The sequence below is a fragment of the Rattus norvegicus genome, chromosome 3 (genome assembly GCF_036323735.1).
Source record: "Rattus norvegicus strain BN/NHsdMcwi chromosome 3, GRCr8, whole genome shotgun sequence".
NCBI lineage: Eukaryota > Metazoa > Chordata > Mammalia > Rodentia > Muridae > Rattus > Rattus norvegicus.
The window spans coordinates 112,455,499-112,480,099 of record NC_086021.1 but is presented as its reverse complement, the minus strand read 5'-3'; positions in this window follow the sequence as shown (position 1 = coordinate 112,480,099).

Below are 24,601 nucleotides of genomic sequence, written 5' to 3'. Positions count from 1 at the left end.
CATATCAGGCCCATGTTCTCTCTCTGACTGTAGATTAGAACAGAAAGCTCTCAGCTACAATTCCAGCACCTGCCTGCCTGCTGCTATGCTGCCCGCCATGATGATAATGGACTAAACTTCTGAAACTGTAAACAAGGCCCTAATTAAATCCTTCCTTTTAAGACTTGTTGTGGTCCTGGGGTCTATTAACAGCACTAGAACAGTGACTAAGACACCATCCTTCCCATTCTGAATAGTCATGACCAACAATAAGGGTTTCCCAAGAGACTGATTTTCTTTCCTGCTCCACTGTTCACAGACTGGGAACCTTTGGGCCTGACACCTCAACTCTCAGTCCTCAGTCTTCTCTTATCGGTGAACCAGCAGTGACACTAATTGCTTGTTCCCAAGAATGTGTGAGAGTTCAATCTAGGCACACAGCAGTGTCTAGATCATTACATGACAGCTGTTGTTGATTGATCACTATCCTATTATGAATGGCATATTGGTTTCTTATGATATTGGTTACTATTATTACCTTTTAGATAATATTGATTATCAGGTACTGAGACATAGTTATAAAAGTATAAATGTATTTCTCCCCTTGTGGGGTTGTGATCTATCAAATGAACCTGTTCCCTCTCATAGGTACTTCCTGGTTTTTAGAAATTTAAGATGCTGAGAAATTCTTTAGGGATCAAAGGCAACTCTCTCATTTTATGGTTGGATGCAGAGACACAGAAAGGAAAAGATTTTGAAATAGCCTAGGACTTGGATTCAAGTCTCTGGACATGGCATTTGTTTTAATCAATTTCTCCCTTGTTGTTGCTGCTAATTAATTTTTATTTTCTTTTAAATGAAATCTGTTTTGTAACCTTAGGAGCTCAGCACCGTAAGCTCTATAAAAGTGTAGCTCATTTTTGTTTGTAGGAGTGAGAGAGAAGGGGAGCGCCGGGTAGAGGGAGGGAAGAGGACACATCGTGTCTGAGGTGGATGTTACAGAAGGGACATCCCTGGAACAGCAGAACTCTCAGTATAGGAGTCTACCCAAGCAACTCGAGAAAACTACTGGAAATCAATTACAGCCATGAGAACAAAGATGAAAACATCACACTTTGCTGTGTGTCTTGTGCTCTGAAGATGTGGCCCCTCCTGCTCTAACCATGGCAGGCCACACTGCCAGAGATCACTGTCTCAGCCACCAGTTTCCACATAACAAAGAATCCTAACACATGCTGGTTGATTACAGTAACCATCCTATGAGACTTATCAGATGTGTGGGTTAGAACCTAGGCAGGCTTGGCTGTGTGACGCATGGTCATTTGGTAGCATTGAAGTGGAGAACAGACTGGTCTCAGAGGCCTGAATGACATTAAGGTCCCACTTACTCATGAGTCTCACCTTTGCCAGAGTGGCTTCAAGTTTCAGCTCCACAGACAGTGAGTGGTGGAGCCATCAGACACGACCACGTCAGCCATACTTTACTATTCATAGCAGCCACAGGGTCATTTAGATTTGAGAGGGATAGGAAAGACTCTGTCTTCTGGAAGGAACATCAAGGATATCAAATTTCTGTGCCTCTACCGTAAATGGACCCCACAAGCGGTCATCACCATAAAGATTATTATAACAGGAACACAGAGTCTCCTTTCCCCAAGGATTAAGCTCCATGTTAATTGTGTAAAAACCGATATTTCCTCTCAATTTAAATCATTGGACAACTTTTAATTGAGGTCTAGTCTTGTGATAATTGCATTTGACATTTTTGTATGACCATTCTGACATTTCACTTCTCTTTTGGGACCCTAAGATTGAATTACTAAACATTTGGCTTTAAAAACAAATGAACTCTTCAGAATTCTTTTGCATTAAATACACCTTACACCGTAGGACAGAATAAGACTTGTATGTGTTCCTGTCACTTTAGCAAACCAATTGTGTCATTACCATTGACAGTAACTGTGCCAGATACTATGCTAGATGACATGTATACATGCTCTGGCTTGTGCCTCTTAGTAGCTCCATGATGGCTGTATATTATTTTCATTTTGTAGGTTGAGAAGTTGCAGTATATGTACAGATGTAAGCAACTTCCTCCAGATCATGTACCCAGTAAGTGGTTCATTCATATATTCACTCAACACATTTTATGTGTGTGGATGTTTTATCTGCAGGTGTGTTTGAGCATCACGTGTGTATCTGCAGAAGCCAGAAAGAGGGCATCTAGTTATAAACCCCCTATACCTAGAGTCGCAGACAAATGTGGGCTGCCATGTGGGTGCTAGGAATTTAACCGCTACAAGAGTAGCGTGTGCTCTTAACTGCTGAGCCATATCTCTAGTCACTCAGCAAAGATACAAAATTTTGCCCACTGTGTGGCAAACATCCTCTCAGTGCTACAAAAGTGAGCAAAGAAAGAGACGAGAGTGCCTGTCCACTTACACGTGCAGAGCAGAGGAGACGGACAATAAGAAACAAATAATGCATTTATACGTCATGTTACAGAACAATGCATTACAGAGGAAGCAGAAATAAGCCAAGAAGGACTGCAGGGGAAGGAGCAGACTGCTGCTTTCAGGAGGGTACTCAGATGGTTGCACAGCAAAGGTGACTTCTGGGAAAGCCTCTGAGGACGGGATTGTGTAGGCTGGGTAGAAGCATTTGACCTGAAGTCTACCCTGTCATGTAGATTTATCAGGTTATAACGAAACATCTGAGATGATGAACTTATGCTTGCTTTGGCTCGCAGTTTTGGAGGTGGCAGTCTACGATGGGTCACCTGCATTGCTTTGCACCTATGGTGAGACTGCACATCATGGTAGAGTTCAATCACTCACCTCATGGCCAGAAAGCAAGACAGAGAATGAGCTAAGATCTAGATCCCACCAGTCCCTTGTGAAGCACAACTCCAATGACCTAAGGATCTTTCACAAGGCTCCACCTCCAGTTGGCCACATTACCCTGAGAAGTACCATCCTGGGGTCCGAGGCTATTAGGGGCTTTCAAAGCTTCAGGGGCTTTCAAAGGATCCTGCATATAAGCATTGTGCTTGCAACTGCCTGGGTGGATCTCCCTTAACTCCTTGAAGTTAAGGGAGTAACTTGGAGCTTACATTCAAGGAACAGAGGGAAGTCTTGCTAACTTGAACTTCCTGGTCCAGACTCGAGAGACTCTGAAGCACCATATTCCAGTAAGGCCTGACTCCTTGCTTTTCTATCACGGCCTAGAAAGTGCTGATTCTTCAGTCAGTGCTGTTCTTTGAGTACTGTTACAGGGTCATAGTTAGCGAAACTGAGTGCATGGAACAGAACAGGGTGCAAGGATACTGTCCTGTGGGATTCTAAGATGCTTATGGTGTTTGCTAAACTTCATTCCCAATGTCTATATCTCTAAGTCGCTGCTAAAAAGACCAACTATGCTACACACAGACAGACATACACACAGAGACAAACAGACAGACAGACACACCAAAATCCCCGGCAGCTGTAAGCCAAGTAAACACTTCATCAGATGTTACTGAGGAGCTAGAACTAAGTCAGGAAATCTTGCCCAACTTATTCAGTCATTGCAACTTGATCAAGTTTTCTTTGGGACAGTTTTCTGTTGGAAAAATGACCTGTGGGACCTCCCAGGAAAAAATATTGTGGCTCAGGCTCTTGGACACATCTCTGGAGTTAGGAACAGTTATGAGGGGGAAAACAAGTCAATGAGAGGTTCCCATGACTCAAAGATTATTGTTTTAAATTTAAGAATAAAAATGCTCAGGAGTCTTTCATTGTAAAGGCTGATAAGAGAGCGAGTGTACACAACTTATGTATTATGTAGAGAAAAGAAGTAACCCTCCCCTCACAGAACAGCAGCTATCGTGTGACTGAGGAGATGTGAATGGAATCACTCCAGATAGGAAACCGACTATAAACCAAAGTAAGGAGACCATCAAAATCAAATTCGATGAACTGTGAATTTTATTTCCAGGAGCAGAAATGACTCAAAGAGAGCCAACTGCAGTGTGGGTGACAACCCACAAAGGCTGGAAGCCTGGAGCACACTGTTCATCTTTCTCGCACCCCCAGATGCCCTGAGTCTCTTAGTAGTGCCATGATCCCTGTCCCTTCCAGGCAGCTCAGTTGATCTGAACCTTTTCTGGACACCTCAGTTTCTCTGAGAATGTCTCTCATCAGCCATTTCTGCTCGTGCATGCTCAGGAGAGAAGGGGTACGGTGTATCTGGTCAGTTTTTGGGCGTTCCTGAAGCCTGAGTTATTTCCTGAGTTTAACAAGCTTCTGTAGGATGGAACCTTTCATTTCCCCTTAGCATCCTCATATCTCGGCTGGAGAGGTGGCTCAGTGGTTAAGAACACTGACTGCTCTTCCAAAGGTCCTGAGTTCAATTCCCAGCAACCACATGGTGGCTCACAACCACCTGTAATGGGATCTGATGCCCTCTTCTGGTGTGTGGTATGCCTGGAAACAGTGACAGTGTACTCACGTACATAAAAATAAATAAATCTTTTTTAAAAAGTAAGAAATCTTGTGTCTTAAGGGACTTCCCACCAAGATGCAAGATTTTATCTCAGGAAACTGCTACACCATAGCACACTCTATTAAGTGGGGGAATGGCTGCAAAGAAAAGAGAGAAACAAAGCAATCTGGAGGAAGCATGCACAGGATTTAAACATCAAACATCACACTGTTAGCCACTGTGCTCCTGCCCTGTCACCTTCCAACTCCTCACACAGAGACAGCTATGAAGGCTGAAGGAACTGATTTTCCTCAGTGTATTTCTGAGCATTCCCAGTTTGAGGAAATACTTTTATTTCTTTGCTTAAAAATTGACCTATACTGTTTATTATTTTGAGACAATGTCTTTACCTCTGACTGACCTGGAACTTGCTTTATAGACTGAGCAGGCCTTGAACTCACAGAGGACACCCCCAAACCCACTTCTGCCTCCAGAATGTTGGGATTAAAGCTGTGCACCACCATGCCTAACATTATTTTTTAATCATGTGTACATGTTTGTATGTGGCTATATAGACGTGAGGGCAGAGGGAGGGCATCAGGTCCCTGGATCTGGAGTTATAGGTGGTTGTAAATTGTTTCATCCAGGCACTAGGAATTGAACTTGGATTCTCTGCAAGAGTAGTATAAGTGCTGTTAACCATTGAGCCATCTCTCCAGCCCCATTGTTGGAAAATGATTTTCTTGTCCTCACCGTGTCCCTGTGGTGGCTCACTGTCAGTGACTCCCTCCCTCCTCTCCTTTCCTGAGACCAGACTGTTGGTATAGCTGTGTTGCTGTTGCCTGCTCTCCAGTCACTGAACTGTGTATTTCAAGTGTGACAAACTGAACTTCTGGAGTCTGTAAATGACGCTGTCCTCTCAGACTGTCTATGGGCACTGACACACAGCTTGGTGTCCATTTAGAGTTATCTGTTTGGGCCGTAGCTCTACTCCACACCTCTACTCCTCGTGCTTGCATTTGGTTTTACTCTTCTTTTGAGAATTATTTGTCCTCTACAAATTCCCGAGATACGGATCCAACATGGGTGGGTGCCTGCTGCTCTTTTCTCAAAAAACAATTTGGCCGATCTGTAGTGCATACTGTCAGGCCATTCCTCTCAACGTCTCCTTCCTGAAGAAAAAAAAGGGGTGGCGATAATACCAACTGTTTCCTCATATTGAAAAGAAGAAAGAGAAAAATAAACTCCAAGCTTCAAGATCCTCAGCCTGTCGCCGAAGCCCCTTGTTCCCAGTCTCCCATTCTTAGGACAGCAGCCTTCCCAGCCTCTTTTGGAAAAGGACAATCCAATTGTAAATATGATCTGTGCTTCTGAGAACATTTGAATGGTAATACTCAAGCAATTACTTTTCTTTCAAGATCATTAAACACAAATCAGACTTGTATTTTAATAGGGCTGCCAGTGTAGCTAATGGCAGGGAGGGTAGCTTAAGGGTGCATTTTCCTTCTAATGGATGAGTGTTTACATTATTGCCCTTCCTGAGAAGCAGAGTCGGGGAAAATGGCCCATGCTTCCGAACCATTTCTCTGCTTTCTCGTACTTCACAATGCAAGACCTTCCTTTTGCCAAGACCTTCAGAGAACTCATGAGGGAAAGCCATTGTCCAGAGGGCCAGGATAGCTCCAACCTCACCCTTCCTCTCTGAGGTGCCCATACTCCAACTTCCTGGGTGACCCAGAAGGGTCTACGCAAAGGGAATGGTTTCTTGGGAGCTGCAGAGAGCCTCCCACAAGAGCCTCTACCCTCACAGCTCAGAGCTGTGTCTCGGGTGACACCATTTCCCTCCTGTTGTGGTTCTCCCTCACCAGGATCACCTCAGGTACTAGTGACATCTACAGTAACACCTCTGGGGACCAGAAAGACAACATCTGTCAGGGAAGATGAACACCGGGGTCTGCAAATACTCTTCTGGAAGGCATACCTACCACACAGAGCTGCTGGAGCCAAGAACAAGGAGGCTCCACTGCCATCAAGTCTGCTCCTCCAGGATGTCCTATGTTCCCTCCTGGATTCTTATGAAAATGCCATGGACTGAGGCTTTGGGTTCACCCAGTCCCTAAATAATCCTTGACTGGCAATGGAAGCTGATAATCTAAACTGAAGATAGGAACTTTTGACTCCAGGGTACCACAAAGAATGCTCTTGGAACTGGTGGTTTGCTGTCCAGCTGTATGTCTTGGGCACAGGACAGGAGTGTCTTTGTATTCTGTTTCCAGACAGTGAAGTAGAGAGAATGATGTGCTTTGGCGGCAGCATCTAATAATTGTCTCAGCCATCTCTGGAAGTTTGTTTAAACTCTTCAGGCTTCAAAGGAGAATGTTAGTGATACTCACTTCAACTGCTTGCTTTGCATCTTACGAAGGCTTGAGGTCCTTTGCACAGGTGGCTTCCTGGTCCTGAGCAATTAATTTTCTATAGCAGGCATCAGCTACCTTTGCCTGCTATAGACATTTCTGGCATTGATTGTACAGATAAGCAAGTGATGAAGTTGGCTGATACTCACAGACAGTCTTACTATTGGCTTCAGACGGAAGAAAGGAGACAAGGACTCAGAAAGGAGTCTCTGAACCCTGCAGACAACTCTGCGTCACTCACAGCTCTGCAAAGAACCCACTGCTTTTCTACTCTGCACCAAGAAGATGTAAGATTATGACAGGGAAAGTCTTCTGAGGTCCTGTTCTCTGGAATGTATATATTTATTCCATGGTAGTTTACTGTTTAGAATTCTTAAAAAATAGATCTATCTATCTATCTATCTATCTATCTATCTATCTATCTATCTATGTATGAATGTATGTATATGTGTATGTATGTATATATGTATCTATCTATCTATCTATCTATCTTCTATCATCTATCTATCTATGTATGAATGTATGTATATATGTATGTATGTATGTATCTATCTATCTATCTATCTATCTATCTATCTATCTATCTATCTATCTATCTAATGTGCACTGATGTGCTGCCTGTTTGTGTATCTAGGTGAAGGTGTTGAAGCTTCTGGAAATGGAGTTAGAGGCACGTGTGAACCTCCATGTGGGTACTGAGAATTGAACCTGGGTTTTCTGAAAGAGCATCCAATGCTCTTAACCATGAAGTTCTCTCTCCAGCCCGTTTAAAATTCTTGTTTGGATAATTTCAAGGAATTTTTGTATTCATACACTTCCACAATCATTCTGCTGATGGGATCCAGGATGTGCCCTTTACTCATGGGTCAGGAGATAAAATGGTGGTGATAGTAAGTTCTACTGGGCTTGAAAAGGCAGCAAATGTGGTATTAAAGGAGGGCAGGCATAGTCCAGAAACCCTAGCGAGGCTCCCATCTGTGGATCCAGCCTATGAACTCATCGGTCTGTTCCCTAACTTATTCTCTGGTCTGCTGCTTTTTATCTTTCTGTGGTTACTCATTTAGAAAAGGAAAAACAAGCAAGCAAGCAAACAAACAAACAAACATTTCATGGGTCTTAACCTGTAATGCAAAGTAGAAATTACGTTAGTAAGGAAATGAACGAGATAGATTCCAAGGCTCCGATGCCACAGTCTCACCCTATTTCTAGAATCATCTTTTCTAGGGCATTGAACGTAATGCTTGTACATGCTAAACCACTGGATTACACACAGTCTTTCTCTCTCTCTTTTCTCCCCAGGATACCTAGGAATCTATTAAGACACTGAAGGATTGCAGCTTCACAAACTAATTCATCTTTTTCTTTCCCTCCACCCTCTCTCCTTTCTTCACTCCTTCCCTTCCTTCTTTCCCCTCTCTCTTCTATCTTCTCCTTCCCCTCTTTCTTTTTCTCTTCCTAGTCCCCCTTTCTTTTGCATGGTTTTCCACAGCTAAAGGTGGCCTGATTCTCCTGCCTCTGGTTCCCAAGTGCTAAAATTACAAGGTGTATGTAATACAGCTAAAGTAGTGTATGAAATATTCTCACCCACCTAAAAGGATTTATTTAGGCAGTATATACAAATAATACTATGTTCCTAAATCAAATACATTTTTTATCGTGTCAAGCCAGGAGAGGAAGAGAGGAAGAGAGAGAGAGAGAGAGAGAGAGAGAGAGAGAGAGAGAGAGAGAGAGAGAGAACCAAAAAAAATATAGTTGAGCAAGTGTCCTTGTGGTATGGTAGAGCATTTTTTGGATATATGGCCAGGAGTGGCATAGCTGGGTCTTGAGGTAGAACTATTCTCAATTTCTGATTTCCAAAGTGATTGTACAAATTTGCTATGCTACCAGCAATGGAAGAGTGTTCTTCTTGATCTACATGCTTGTCAATTTGTGCTGGAATTTGAGCTTTTGATGTGAGGCAATAATGACAGGTGTGAGATAGAATCTCACAAAAGCCAAAACCATACAATGGTAAAAAGAAAGCATCTTCAACAAATGGTGCTGGTCTAACTGGATGCCTGCATGTAGAAGAATTCAAATAGATCCATATTTATCATTCTGCAAAAAAAAAAACCTCAAGTCTAAGTGGCTCATAGACTTCAGCATAAAATCAGATACACTAAATCTTATAGAAGAGAAAGTAGGGGCTAGTCTTGAACACATTGGTATAGGAGACAACTTCCTGAACAGAACAGTAACAGCCCAGATACTAAGATCAACAATTAATAAATGGAACCTCATGGAACTAAAAAGCTTCTGTAAAACAAAGGAGACCATCAATAGGACAAAATGGAAGCCTACAGAATGGGAAAAGATCTTCACCAACCCTATATCCAATGGAGGACTAATATCCAAAATATATAAAGAACTCAAGAAACTAAGCACCAACAACCCAAATAACCCAATTAAAAATGGGATACAGAGCTAAACAGAATTCTCAACAGAGGAATCTCCGATGGCCAAGAAGTACTTAAAGGAATGGTCAAAGTCCTCAGCCATCAGGAGTCATGCAAGTCAAAATGACTCTGAGATTCTATCTCATACTTCATATTTGGCTGGGATTCATGCCCCCTCTATATATAGCAATTGCTTTGTTCTCTTATGGCGACTTTCTCATGCTCAGCTTAGGTTGAGGTGAGATGACTCCTGGCTGGCTCTAGGGGAAAAGACACCATAATATTCTGTAGCCAGTCACATGACAAAGTAGGCTAATTAGAATCAATAAGTATAGATCCTGGAGTTTTGCTGAAACTAGAAGGAGGGAGGTAAATTGCTGTGAAGATAGGAAAAAAGAATGGGGCTTCTGGCATTTTCCCATGAGTCAATGGGAAATGCTCCTGACCATGCAGCCAGCAGAAAATAAAACAGCTAATGGCCAGGCAAACAGCCTCTACCTGGATGGATACCTCTCACATCCAACAATAAATAATTCCTTACACTTAAATGTGTTTGATTTTTCTTCTGCTCTCCTTCCTCTCTCTCTCTGACTCTCTTCCGCTCTTCCTCTCTTCTGCTCTTCCTCTCTCTCTCTCTCTCTCTCTCTCTCTCTCTCTCTCTCTCTCTCTCTCTCTTTTTCGGAGCTGGGGACCGAACCCAGGGCCTTGCGCTTCCTAGGCAAGTGCTCTACCACTGAGCTAAATCCCCAACCCCCTTGCCCAACTATATTAACAGCAGCTTTATTCATAATAGTGAGAAACTGCAAACAACCCAGATGTTTCTCGACTAAAGAATGGATAAAGAAAATGTGGTTCATTTACATGGTGAGATACACTACAAGGACATCATGAAATTCGTAGACAAATGGATGGAACTAGAAAATGTCATCCTGAGTGAGGTAACTGAGATCCAGAAAAACACTCATAGTATATATTGACTTAGAAGTGGATATTTGCCATGAAGCAAAGGATAACCGTGCTACAATCTACCGACCCAAAGAAGCTAAGTAAGAAGGAGCGCCCAAGGGAAGATGCTTGAATTTACTCAGAAGTGGATGGAGAGAGGGAACTGAGTCAGAGAGTGGGTGGGGAGGGGGAAGAGGAGTGGAAATCTGGGATGGGGTGGGGAGTTAGAGGACTGGGAGAGAGAAGAGAAATCAGTAGGGGTGCATCTCTGGGACAAGCCGGAGACTTGGGGCAGGGAACGTTTCTGGGAGGATATGGGGGTGACCCTAGCTGAGATTCTTAGTTGAGGGGAATATCGAACCTTAAGTGATCACCTCCTGTATCCAGGCAGTACTTCCAATAGAGAGATGGAGAGAACAACCCACCCAAAAAACCTTTGACCCATAATTTGCCTTGCCTACAAGATGTGCGATGGAGTAGAGATTGAGGGAATGGCCAGCCAATGACTAGCTCAACTTGAGATTCATTCCATGGCTGAGGGCCAACCCCAGACTAATGATACTCTGCTATGCTTATAGACAGGAGCCGAACACAACTGTCATCGGAGAGGCTTCATCCAGCAGCTGCAGGAAACAGATGCAGAGACCCAAAACCAAATGTTGGGCAGAGCTCAGAGAGTCTTGTGGAAGAGTCAGAGGAAGGATTGAGTGGCCAAGGACACCACAAGAAAACTTACAGAACCAACTCCTCTGGGACTGCGGCGGGGCGGGGGTGGGGGATAACAAAGACTGAGCCACGAACCAAAGAATATGCATGGACTGGACCTAGGCCCCATACATATCTGGATGATATGCAGCTTGGTCTTCATGTAGACCCCAAACAATTGGAGCAGGGGGCTGTCTCGGACTCTGACTCTGTTGCCTGCCTCTGGATCCCTTTCCCCTAGCTGGGCTGCCTTGTCTGGCCTCAGTGGGAAAGGATGCATTTAGTCCTAATGAGACTTTATGTGCCTGAGTGGGTTGTTACTCAGTGGTGAGGGAGGAAATGAGGAAGAGGGAGTGGGAGGGTGAGACTTAGAGGATAGTGGGGGGGGGAGCTATGATCAGGATGTAAAGTGAATAAATACATAAGTAAATGAAAAAAAAAGAACAGTGTGTCCATTAAAAAGCCCTTTCTTTTAGATTATTATCAAGGGTCCTTCGTAGAGGATGTGAATCTTAAATATGTTAGTATTGCCATTAACTAAAAACAAAGATTTGAAGGGCTAAGGAGATATCTCCTTAGTTTCATCTCCAGGACCCACATTTTAAAAAGCCAGGTTTGGGGATGCACACTTGTAATCCCAGAACTAAAAAGGAAGAAAAAGGGAATCACTAAAACTCATTGATCAGACAGTCTAGCTTGCTTGGTGAATTCTAGACCAATAAGAGAACTTGTTTTAAAACAACAACTACAACAACAAAATCTTGTAGGGGAATATCCCCTGAGCCGAGGAATAATAACCCTGAGATAGTTCTTTGGCCTCTACATATACATGTGCAAGCATGCATGCATGTGTACCTGCACACATACATAGGCACACATGTATGTACACACACACACACACACACACACACACACACACACACACACATCTGAGATCCAGTCATGGTGGTTTACTTCTGTACTTCCAGCAGGAAAATCTTGAGTTTGGGGCTAGCCTGGGCTACATAGTAAGGCCCTGACTCAAAAGAATAAAGTGGAAATAAAAAGGGAGAAGGAAGACAGGAAGGAGCTGAGTGAGGCCTCCTGGAGGACGCCTATGACTGTTAGCATCAGGGTAAAAAGGCTACCACTGAAATCATCCCTAGAAAACCAAACCCACTTCTTCATTTAACTAATATTTATTATTAATTCAACAATTCCCAAGCTGCTGATGTCCTGTGCGTCGAGCACGCAATTTCCATGCAATCTTCCTTCCGGTTTAACCTTTTGAGGGATGCGATGAATCGTCTGAAATGTCTGGATGCAGCCCAGCTGCCCTCGGACCATGAATGTGTTTATTTACAGTCAGAATGGCTCACTGCTGTTCTGGCAGGGTGGGCTGTAATTTGCCGAGGCGCTTAAGCTTCACTATTGGGGGAAAAACACAGCTACAAAATGGCTCCTCTCCTAGCCCTAATTTGTCTGTAATGTTTGTACTGAAGATTGTCTGGTTGGCCTATTCAACTGAAATGCAGCAGAAATGTAAAATAGGGCACATGAAAGAAATAGGTATAAATTGACAATAAATCCTATCAAACGAAGAAAGCTTCTCTGGCAGCCTTGCAAAGTATTTGCATAACCTAATTTCCCACACCAGGATCTTTGCTGGTGTTTAAATCGCTCCAAAAGAAAGAGTCGTTATTTGTGCTTCTGCTTGGGTAATCGGTATTTTAAAATTCACCTGAATATCCTAATAAATGTCTGTGAGGCATTTATCCCATAGCATGAGACCATGGAACTCGATGTGCCGAATTGGTGGCTGAATGTTCATTCTTTCTATTAATGTTAGTTACACCATGTGCCAGGCTCTGTTCTAGGTGTTCTGGAACCGAGGGAAGAAAACAACAAGAATGAGTCATTGGGAACACAATGCCTTCAGATTCTAACAAGGTCAGCAGATGTGGAGTTGGAAGACTTAAGAAGGAGGTCTGCACTGACACATGCTGGCCGTGTAGTCTTGGGCAAGTTGATTAGCTCTTTGGGCTTTGTTGTGTTGCTTATCTAACCTGAGAGATAGAGCAAGGCAATGTGGGAAGCTTTGGGGCCTAAGTGGTAAGCTCTCTGAGGCTTGCACCCAGGGGCCCTGTCCCCACACAGTAGCCCTGTGACCAGCATGACCTCTGAGTTTCACCCATTGAGTGGGTTTGTATGAGGTCTAGCTCCTGAAACCCTTGAGATGCTGTGTTCTCAGTACTAGCTTTTGCCTGGCCTTGAAGTAGATTTCATTAACTGGGAGCTGCTTCTTCTCTCTGTCATTATTGTCCCTGGACCAACCCCTTTCTGATGATGGTAGACTCTAAACTCATTTGATTGGATATACATTTAGTGAGATCTACTGGAAATGTATTGAGTGGATACATACTTAGTAACATCAAGCCCATGCTGGGACACAGTTGGGAATGGACAGCTCATTCCTACTGCTAAGGAGCAGGAATCAAAATGGAGAGACGGGTTACATTAGTAAACAAATCATCGGCATAAAAAATACATGTTCAAATAGTGATGCCTGCTATTAAAGAACTAAAATAGATTTAACACACAAGGAGGGAGTACTTACGTGGGGGACACTTAGCCTAAGAGGTAAGTGCTAAATGACAGTATTGTATCAGAGACCAGAAGAAAGGTTTTCAAGGCAAGGCAGAGAGCTAGCTTAGAGATCTCTGCACAGAAGTGATCTCATTATTGAAGGGATAAAAGGGAAGCTAGCTTGTGGCACCGGAGGATGGCTAACAAATAGAGAAATGGCGTAAGAACTAAGGAACAGGATGTAGCTCAGTGGTAGAGCATTTGCCTAGCATATAACTGATGACTCCGAATTTCTGGTTCTCTTGTCTCTGCCTCCTGAAAATCACTAGTAAGTCCATGCCCAGTTTGTGTGGTGCTAGGGGTTGAACCCAGGGCTTCATGCGTGCCAAGCAAGTGTTCTACCAACTGAGGTACATCCCCAGCTCCGTTGCAATATTATTCTCCTCAAAGCAGAGATAGCTGGCAAAAGTCCTTTAATTAAAAAAGAGAGAGAGAGAGAGAGAGAGAGCAATGTCATTGATTATATCAACTTGTCACCGTACTAAGTATACCTGAGTAGAGGGGGTCTCACGTGAGGAGTTGCCTTTGTCAGATTGGCTTGTGGGGATGTTTGAGGAGGCATTTTCTTGACTCTGATTGTTGTGGGGAGACTCAGCCCATTGCCAGTGGTACCATCCCTGGCAGAGGGGTCTGGGCTGTACCAAAAAGGTGGCCTAGCAAGCTGCAGTGGGGAGAGGACTGCAAATGTCATAAAATGTTTTGTCAGTTTTATGGGGACAGGTAGTGGTGGGAGAACCGGTGCTTCAGACAGTATAGCTCAGGAGTTAGAGCACTGGGAGGTAGGATACAGGCCAGAACAGCCTAGGTGCTGATTTGAGGACTTAGATCTATATTACAGGCTTGTTTTGGTTAATCAGGAACTATACGGTCCCTATCCATGTTAGTTGACTGTTAGGGGCAAATGAGGAAAGTATTAGTTTTTCTGATAAACAGAAACCTGCTTCAGGAGATTTTTTGAGTAATACCTAGTTTAGGTTTCTGTTTACTTGAATGAAATTGAGAATCTAGCTGGTGTAGAGCCCAGACTTTCATTTTGGACACTGTTAGTGTACTGCCATTTGGGGGGTATACTTTGGACCTAACAACTTCTAGAACTTCAAAGAAGGACTAATGCCAATACTAGTCAAATTGTTCCATAAAATAGAAGAAGAATGAATGTTTATGAGTAAGTGTGTGTGGTGGAGAAGAGGAAACTTTCAAGGAAAGAGAAGTAGAATGCAAAGATATAAAGGCTTAAAGGGGAATATTAAACAGAAATAATTTGGGAGGGTAGGTTAGAGCAGGGAATACAGGGAGGTATAAGTAGCACTGAAGACCTTTAGAAAATACATAATACTGTAGAAGCTTACACACACACACACACACACACACACACAGAGAGAGAGAGAGAGAGAGAGACAGACAGAGAGAGAGAGAGAGAGAGAGAGAGAGAGAGAGAGAGAGAGAGATAAAATGTAGTTACTCTAGAATGGGTTAACAATTTCCCAACTAGATATCACAGACAACAAATGAGAACTTCAATCCCAGGAATGTTCCAGGAACATCTTTTGGAGCTGTTGACCAGTGAGGTTCCATAGATCTCTTAAACATTACAGGGTATTGCCAATCCTCTTGGCTACTTTTAGAGCTTGATAGTAAGATCCTATCACTAAAGATTGTGCAGACTTGAGTCACAGAACATAGAGATATAAGCTGGCCCTGACCTAAAAGCTTCATCCCTCCTGGCTAACTTTTATAATGTTGGAAGGTGCTGTGTCGACTACTGGAGGACAAAAGTCATCATAAATCTTACCCAGCTGTGAACCCATTGTGCTTCAGTAACAATTAGTCTGCCAAGATGTGCCCACCGGCACCATAGTGGCATGAACATCATAGACACGACCCATCATTTTCTGATTAGATTTCAGTCCTACCCCACAAGATAAAATCCATAAGTGGCCCCATTACTGAACTAAGAGACTGTGACAAGACAGGCCATACGCCCTAGAGAAGAATCCATTACTGTTTTATTAGGTGGATATAGTGTTAAACCAATAACTAATGACTTACTGTTGTGCCCATGGATAAATCCGTCCCTCAACCCTCATCAGAAAAGCATCAACTTACAACAGATAGTGATCAACTCAGAGACCTACAGCTGATCAAGATACAGAGAATAAGAAACTGTGGAATGCTCAGCCCTAAATAGAGCATTGACATCACTTCCCCTCCATCCAAGGGCTCAGGGATCATGGGAAAGAGGAGATGAAAAAATTATAAGAGCTACAAGTGGTGGATGCCTATAGAGAAAGAATGTCTTCTAGGCATGAGGGCAGCTGTTCATATGAGCTCACAGTGGTTGTGTGTGAGCCTTGTAAAAGCTCAAGATAAACAAAATCCCAACATGGAGAAGGGAGGTGGATACAGAGCCTCACCCTTAGCTGAGGGGCTATTGGCAACTGAGGCTGCTGGGAGAGGGAGATTCAAGGTTTGTTTGTTTGTTTGCTGTTTGTTTGTTTGTTTGTTTGTTTGTGTCTTTTAGAGTATAGTCCCTAGTAAGTTGAACACACACCAGTGGAAGCACACATCGAGAATATATGGACAACACCAATTTCACTTGATGGATGTAAAACAGGAAACTTTTTACATGTATTTTATTTTTATTTACTTGTCTATAGAGATAGACAATCTATGTCCATTTGTTTGCTCATGTGCATCCAAGTGCCTGTAAAGGACAGAAGCATCATTAAATCCAATGGAAGTGAAGCTACAGGTGTCTGTGAGCCGCCTCATGTGGGTGCTGAGAAACCACACCTTAGCAAAGCACTCTGAGCTGTGCGATTCTTCACATAACTTCTTTTTCAAAGACAGAAATCACATGCTCATCTCTATTTTTTTTTTATTAATTGAGTATTTCTTATATACATTTCGAGTGTTATTCCCTTTCCCGGTTTCCGGGCAAACATCCCCCTAATCCCTCCCCCTCCCCTTCTTTATGGGTGTTCCCCTCCCCATCCTCCCCCCATTCCCGCCCTCCCCCCAACAATCTAGTTCACTGGGGGTTCAGTCTTAGCAGGACCCAGGGCTTCCCTTCCACTGGTGCTCTTACTAGGATATTCATTGCTACCTATGAGGTCAGAGTCCAGGGTCAGTCCATGTATAGTCTTTAGGTGGTGGCTTAGTCCCTGGAAGCTCTGGTTGCTTGGCATTGTTGTACATATGGGGTCTCGAGCCCCTTCAAGCTCTTCCAGTTCTTTCTCTGATTCCTTCAACGGGGGTCCTATTCTCAGTTCAGTGGTTTGCTGCTGGCATTCGCCTCTGTATTTGCTGTATTCTGGCTATGTCTCTCAGGAGCAATCTACATCCGGCTCCTGTCGGCCTGCACTTCTTTGCTTCATCTATCTTGTCTAATTGGATGGCTGTATATGTTTCAAGGCCACATGTGGGGCAGGCTCTGAATGGGTGTTCCTTCTGTGTCTGTTTTAATCTTTGCCTCTCTATTCCCTGCCAAAGGTATTCTTACGCCCCTTTTAAAGAAGGAGTGAAGCATTCACATTTTGATCATCCGTCTTGAGTTTCATTTGTTCTAGGCATCTAGGGTAATTCAAGCATTTGGGCTAATAGCCACTTATCAATGAGTGCATACCATGTGTGTTTTTCTGTAATTGGGTTACCTCACTTAGGATGATATTTTCCAGTTCCAACCATTTGCCTACGAATTTCATAAAGTCATTGTTTTTGATAGCTGAGTAATATTCCATTGTGTAGATGTACCACATTTTCTGTATCCATTCCTCTGTTGAAGGGCATCTGGGTTCTTTCCAGCTTCTGGCTATTATAAATAAGGCTGCGATGAACATAGTAGAGCACGTGTCTTATTTATATGTTGGGGCATCTTTTGGGTATATGCCCAAGAGAGGTATAGCTGGATCCTCAGGCAGTTCAATGTCCAATTTTCTGAGGATCCTCCAGACTGATTTCCAGAATGGTTGTACCAGTCTGCAATCCCACCAACAATGGAGGAGTGTTCCTCTTTCTCCGCATCCTCGCCAGCATCTGCTGTCACCTGAGTTTTTGATCTTAGCCATTCTCACTGGTGTGAGGTGAAATCTCAGGGTTGTTTTGATTTGCATTTCCCTTATGACTAAAGATGTTGAACATTTCTTTAGGTGTTTCTCAGCCATTCAGCATTCCTCAGCTGTGAATTCTTTGTTTAGCTCTGAACCCCATTTTTTAATAGGGTTATTTGTCTCCCTGCGGTCTAACTTCTTGAGTTCTTTGTATGTTTTGGATATAAGGCCTCTATCTGTTGTAGGATTGGTAAAGATCTTTTCCCAATCTGTTAGTTGCCGTTTTCTCCTAACCACAGTGTCCATTGCCTTACAGAAGCTTTGCAGTTTTATGAGATCCCATTTGTCGATTCTTGCTCTTAGAGCATAAGCCATTGGTGTTTTGTTCAGGAAATTTTTTCCAGTGCCCATGTGTTCGAGATGCTGCCCTAGTTTTTCTTCTATTAAGTTTGAATGTATCTGGTTTGATGTGGAGGTCCTTGATCCACTTGGACTTAAGCTTTGTACAGGGTGATAAGCATGGATCGATCTGCATTCTTCTACATGTTGACCTCCAGTTGAATCAGCACCATTTGCTGAAAATGCTGTCTCTTTTCCATTTGATGGTTTTGGCTCCTTTGTCAAAAATCAAGTGCCCATAGGTGTGTGGGTTCATTTCTGGGTCTTCAATTCTGTTCCATTGGTCTATCTGTCTGTCTCTGTACCAATACCATGCAGTTTTTATCACTATTGCTCTGTAATACTGCTTGAGTTCAGGGATAGTGATTCCCCCTGAAGTCCTTTTATTGTTGAGGATAGTTTTAGCTATCCTGGGATTTTATTTCCAGATGAATTTGCAAATTGTTCTGTCTAGCTCTTTGAAGAATTGGATTGGTATTTTGATGGGGATTGCATTGAATCTGTAGATCGCTTTTGGTAAAATGGCCATTTTTACTATATTAATCCTGCCAATCCATGAGCATGGGAGATCTTTCCATCTTCTGAGTTCTTCTTCAATTTCTTTCTTCAGAGTCTTGAAGTTCGTATTGTACAAATCTTTTACTTGCTTGGTTAAAGTCACACCGGGGTACTTTATATTATTTGGGTCTATTATGAAGGGTGTCATTTCCCTAATTTCTTTCTCGGTTTGTTTCTCTTTTGTGTAGAGGAAGGCTACTGATTTATTTGAGTTAATTTTATACCCAGCCACTTTGCTGAAGTTGTTTATCAGCTTTAGTAGTTCTCTGGTGGAACTTTTGGGATCACTTAAATAAACTATCATATCATCTGCAAATAGTGATATTTTGACTTCTTCTTTTCCGATCTGTATCCCCTTGACCTCCTTTTGTTGTCTGATTGCTCTGACTAGAACTTCAAGAACTATATTGAATAAGTAGGGAGAGAGTGGGCAGCCTTGTCTAGTCCCTGATTTTAGTGGGATTGCTTCAAGTTTCTCTCCATTTAATTTAATGTTAGCAACTGGTTTGCTCTATGTGGCTTTTACTATGTTTAGGTATGGGCCTTGAATTCCTATTCTTTCCAGGACTTTTATCATGAAGGGGTGTTGAATTTTCTCAATGCTTTCTCAGCATCTAATGAAATGATCATGTGGTTTTGTTCTTTCAGTTTGTTTATATAATGGACCATGTTGATGGTTTTCCGTATATTAAACCATCCCTGCATGCCTGGGATGAAGCCTACTTGATCATGGTGGATGATTGTTTTGATGTGCTCTTGGATTCGGTTTGCCAGAATTTTATTGAGTATTTTTGCGTCGATATTCATAAGGGAAATTGGTCTGAAGTTCTCTTTCTTTGTTGGGTCTTTGTGTGGTTTAGGTATAAGAGTAATTGTGGCTTCATAGAAGGAATTCGGTAGTGATCCATCTGTTTCAATTTTGTGGAATAGTTTGGATAATATTGGTATGAGGTCTTCTATGAAGGTTTGATAGAATTCTGCACTAAACCTGTCTGGACCTGGGCTCTTTTTGGTTGGGAGACCTTTAATGACTGCTTCTATTTCCTTAGGAGTTATGGGGTTGTTTAACTGGTTTATCTGTTCCTGATTTAACTTCGGTACCTGGTATCTGTCTAGGAAATTGTCCATTTCCTGTAGATTTTCAAGTTTTGTTGAATATAGGCTTTTATAGTAAGATCTGATGATTTTTGAATTTCCTCTGAATCTGTAGTTATGTCTCCCTTTTCATTTCTGATTTTGTTAATTTTGACACTCTCTGGGTCCTCTCGTTAGTCTGGCTAAGGGTTTATCTATCTTGTTGATTTTCTCAAAGAACCAACTTTTGGTTCTGTTGATTCTTTCTATGGTCCTTTTTGTTTCTACTTGGTTGATTTCAGCTCTGAGTTTGATTATTTCCTGCCTTCTACTCCTCCTGGGTGTATTTGCTTCTTTTTGTTCTAGAGCTTTTAGGTGTGCTGTCAAGCTGCTGACATATGCTCTTTCCTGTTTCTTTCTGCAGGCACTCAGCGCTATGAGTTTTCCTCTTAGCACAGCTTTCATTGTGTCCCATAAGTTTGGGTATGTTGTACCTTCATTTTCATTAAATTCTAAAAAGTCTTTAATTTCTTTCTTTATTTCTTCCTTGACCAGGTTATCATTGAGTAGAGCATTGTTCAATTTCCACGTATATGTGGGCATTCTTCCCTTATTGTTATTGAAGACCAGTTTTAGGCCGTGGTGGTCTGATAGCACGCATGGGATTGTTTCTATCTTTCTGTTCCTGTTGAGGCCCGTTTTTTGACCAATTATATGGTCAATTTTGGAGAAAGTACCATGAGGAGCTGAGAAGAAGGTATATCCTTTTGCTTTAGGATAGAATGTTCTATAAATATCTGTAAAGTCCATTTGGCTCATGACTTCTCTTAGTCTGTCTACATCTTTGTTTAATTTCTGTTTCCATGATCTGTCCATTGATGAGAGTGGGGTGTTGAAATCTCCTACTATTATTTTGTGAGGTGCAATGTGTGTTTTGAGCTTTAGTAAGGTTTCTTTTACATATGTAGTTGCCGTTGTATTTGGGGCATAGATATTTAGGATTGAGAGTTCATCTTGGTGGATTTTTCCTTTGATGAATATGAAGTGTCCTTCCTTATCTTTTTTGATGACTTTTAGTTGAAAATTGATTTTATTTGATATTAGAACGGCTACTCCAGCTTGCTTCTTCTGACCATTTGCTTGGAAAGTTGTTTTCCAGCCTTTCACTCTGAGGTAGTGTCTGTCTTTGTCTCTGAGGTGTGTTTCCTGTAGGCAGCAGAATGTAGGGTCCTTGTTGCGTATCCAGTTTGTTAATCTATGTCTTTTTATTGGGGAGTTGAGGCCATTGATGTTGAGAGATATTAAGGAATAGTGATTATTGCTTCCTGTTATATTCATATTTGGATATGAGGTTATGTTTGTGTGCTTTCATTCTCTTTGTTTTGTTCCCAACACGATTAGTTTCTTGCTTCTTCTAGGGTATAGCTTGCCTCCTTATGTTGGGCTTTACCATTTATTATCCTTTGTAGTGCTGGATTTGTAGAAAGATATTGTGTAAATTTGGTTTTGTCATGGAATATCTTGGTTTCTCCATCAATGTTAATTGAGAGTTTTGCAGGATACAGTAACCTGGGCTGGCATTTGTGTTCTCTTAGGGTCTGTATGACATCTGTCCAGGATCTTCTGGCCTTCATAGTTTCTGGCGAAAAGTCTGGTGTGATTCTGATAGGTCTGCCTTTATATGTTACTTGACCTTTTCCCCTTACTGCTTTTAATATTCTTTCTTTATTTTGTGCGTTGGTGTTTTGACTATTATGTGACGGGAGGTGTTTCTTTTCTGGTCCAATCTATTTGGAGTTCTGTAGGCTTCTTGTATGCCTATGGGTATCTCTTTTTTTTAGGTAAGGGGAGTTTTCTTCTATGATTTTGTTGAAGATATTTACTGGTCCTTTGAGCTGGGAGTCTTCACTCTCTTCTATACCTATTATCCTTAAGTTTGATCTTCTCATTGAGTCCTGGATTTCCTGTATGTTTTGGACCAGTAGCTTTTTCTGCTTTACATTATCTCTGACAGTTGAGTCAATGATTTCTATGGAATCTTCTGCTCCTGAGATTCTCTCTTCCATCTCTTGTATTCTGTTGGTGAAGCTTGTATCTACAGCTCCTTGTCTCTTCTTTTGGTTTTCTATATCCAGGGTTGTTTCCATGTGTTCTTTCTTGATTGCTTCTATTTCCATTTTTAATTCCTTCAACTGTTTGATTGTGTTTTCCTGGAATTCTTTCAGGGATTTTTGTGACTCCTCTCTATGGGCTTCTCCTTGTTTATTTATGTTTTCCTGGAATTCTTTCAGGGATTTTTGCGATTCCTCTCTGTAGGCTTCTACTTGTTCTCTAAGGGAGTTCTTCACATCTTTCTTGAAGTCCTCCAGCATCATGAGCAAATATGATTTTGAAACTAGATCTTGCTTTTCTGGTGTGTTTGGATATTCCGTGTTTGCTTTGGTGGGAGAATTGGGCTCCGATGATGCCATGTAGTCTTGGTTTCTCTTGCTTGGATTCCTGTGCTTGCCTCTTGCCATCAGATTATCTCTAGTGTTACTAGAGGACAGTGGCTAGACTGTCCTATAAGCCTTTGTGTCAGGGGTGCTGTAGACCTGTTTTCCTGTTTTCTTTCAGCCAGTTATGGGAACAGAGTGTTCTGCTTTCGGGCGTGTAGTTTTTCCTATCTACAGGTCTTCAGCTGTTCCTGTGGGCTTGTGTCTTGAGTTCACCAGGCAGGTCACTTGCAGCAGAAAAGTTGGTTTTACCTGTGGTCCCGAGGCTCAAGTTTGCTCGTGGGGTGCTGCCTACGAGCTCTCCGTGGCGGCAGCAATCAGGAAGATCTGCGTCGCCCTTTCCGGTATCTTCCGTGCACCAGGGTTCCAGCTGGCGTTTGCTGTTTTCCTCTGGTTTCAGAGATGTGTGCAGAGTGCAGTCTCTTCTGGTTTCCCAGGCGTGTCTGCCTGTCTGAAGGTTTAGCTCTCCCTCCCACGGGATTTGGGTGCAGAGAACTTTTTATCCGGTCGGTCCCTTCCGTTTCTCGCTCATCTCTATTGACACAGAAAAAGATCAGCAGAATTCAATATCCCATGATGACTTCATGAGAGGCTAATGGTTGATGAATCATAGCTTAATATAATAAAGGCTATATATGACAAATACGTTATTGCATGAAAAACCCTAGAACAGTCCCAAGATCAGGAGTAAGGCAAAGGTATCCATTCATTTCACTCGTATTCAGTAGTGCTTAAGGGCTGAGGGAAACTAAAGCAATAAGAGAAGAGAATGAATGTAAATAAATAGGAAAAGAAGTCAAGTATCCCTATTCGTAGATGAACCGGTGACGAACATACTGAAAGGGAAATGAAGACGCAACCCCCGTTCACAGTACTGGACAGTCTCTGCCTCCGTAGCATAGTGACAGTCATTTTCTCTGCATTTTTACTTCCTTTGAACATTTGCAAAACCCCTTCTCTCTTTTTCTCTTTACAAAGGAAAACTCCCCCCCATTCCTACTCCTTTTATTTCCCCTTTCTTAGCCTGACTCTCTCTCACTGGGTCATAAGAAGTCATCTGCTAGCCTGCCACTTTACCCAGAAGTCTTACTGTACTATCGGGTAGGGCAGAGTAGCAATTATTTTCTCAGTACTGTGGCCCTTGAGCATCTCAGGCTGGTGTTCTAACGCCAGGCTGAATCACTAGTCCTGTTTTGCTTTGTTCATTGAGTCATCCTCTTGGTATACAGCTCAGGTTGGCCTTGATGTCGTGAGGAGTGCTGGAGGTAAAGGCATGGACTATGTCTGGCTGTTTAACACCATTTATAATACATTCTAATGTCAAATGAATGGGCCTGGAAAGAATGTCATAGTTGTGTTATTCTCCTATGTAATAGGAGAAGATCTCTTAGTGCATTGTTATCTTGAGGGATTTTTCCCTCAAAGCCATTACTCTTCACCTCTAAGCTCATTCGCTGGGCCAGAGGAGCAAGCTCATCTTTCATTGTCCTGTTCTGGTTCAGTCCAAGTAAAGCTAGGTTCCTCCTTTACCAGCATCACTAGACATGTACACATGCCAAGTTATGTTCTGTAGGACTTGGTTTCTTTGTCAGCAAAATAGAAGTGATAATAATATCCAGGCCGAGGTCATCTGCGATGGTTACATAAGCTTGTGCATACAGAATACTAAGCATGCATGGCAAACATTTAAAAACATTAAACAACTGGTCTTTTTATTCCTGTAAACCGTACTCACTGAGCCTTTACTATATATAAGAATTTTGAAGCCAACACTATTTGGGAGGCTGAGGCAGGAGGATTGCCAAGTACAAAGCATACCTGGACTATAAAGTGAAACCAAGGCTAGTTGGTAAATTTAGTGAGATCTTGTGTCACAATAAAAGATAAGGGGCAGGCGAGTGGGGTTAATGCATAAAGGAGCTTGTGCCCAAGCCTATTGGCCTAAGTTCAATCCCTGGATATCACGCAAAGTCAGAAGGAGAGAAATGACTTGGTAAAGTTTTCCTCTGACCTCACCACACACTCTGTGGCATAGTACCACCCTCCTACTAATAATGAATAAAGTTTAAAATAAAATAAAATAAAAATGGACTGGGGATGTAGCTCAATGGTAGGGTGCTTGCCTAGCATGTACAAGGACCTGATCTCAATCCCCAGTGATGAACAGAAAATAAGGGAGGGATGAAGGGAAGAAAAGATGGAAGGGAAAATGGAATACAAGGGAGACCATGCATGGGAAGACACGTATGCTACCGTGTTACGAACACCGGCAACTCACTAGACTATTAACTTTTTTATTTATTATATTATTATTGTGTGTGTGTGTGCCCCCATGGGCATGTCAGAGGATAACTTTTAGGAGATAATTCTTTTCTCTAGCTTGTTTGAGGCAGTTTCTCTGTTTATGCTAAGAATCATACTCCAGGCCGATGGGCCCACTGATTTCATCCGCATCTCCATTT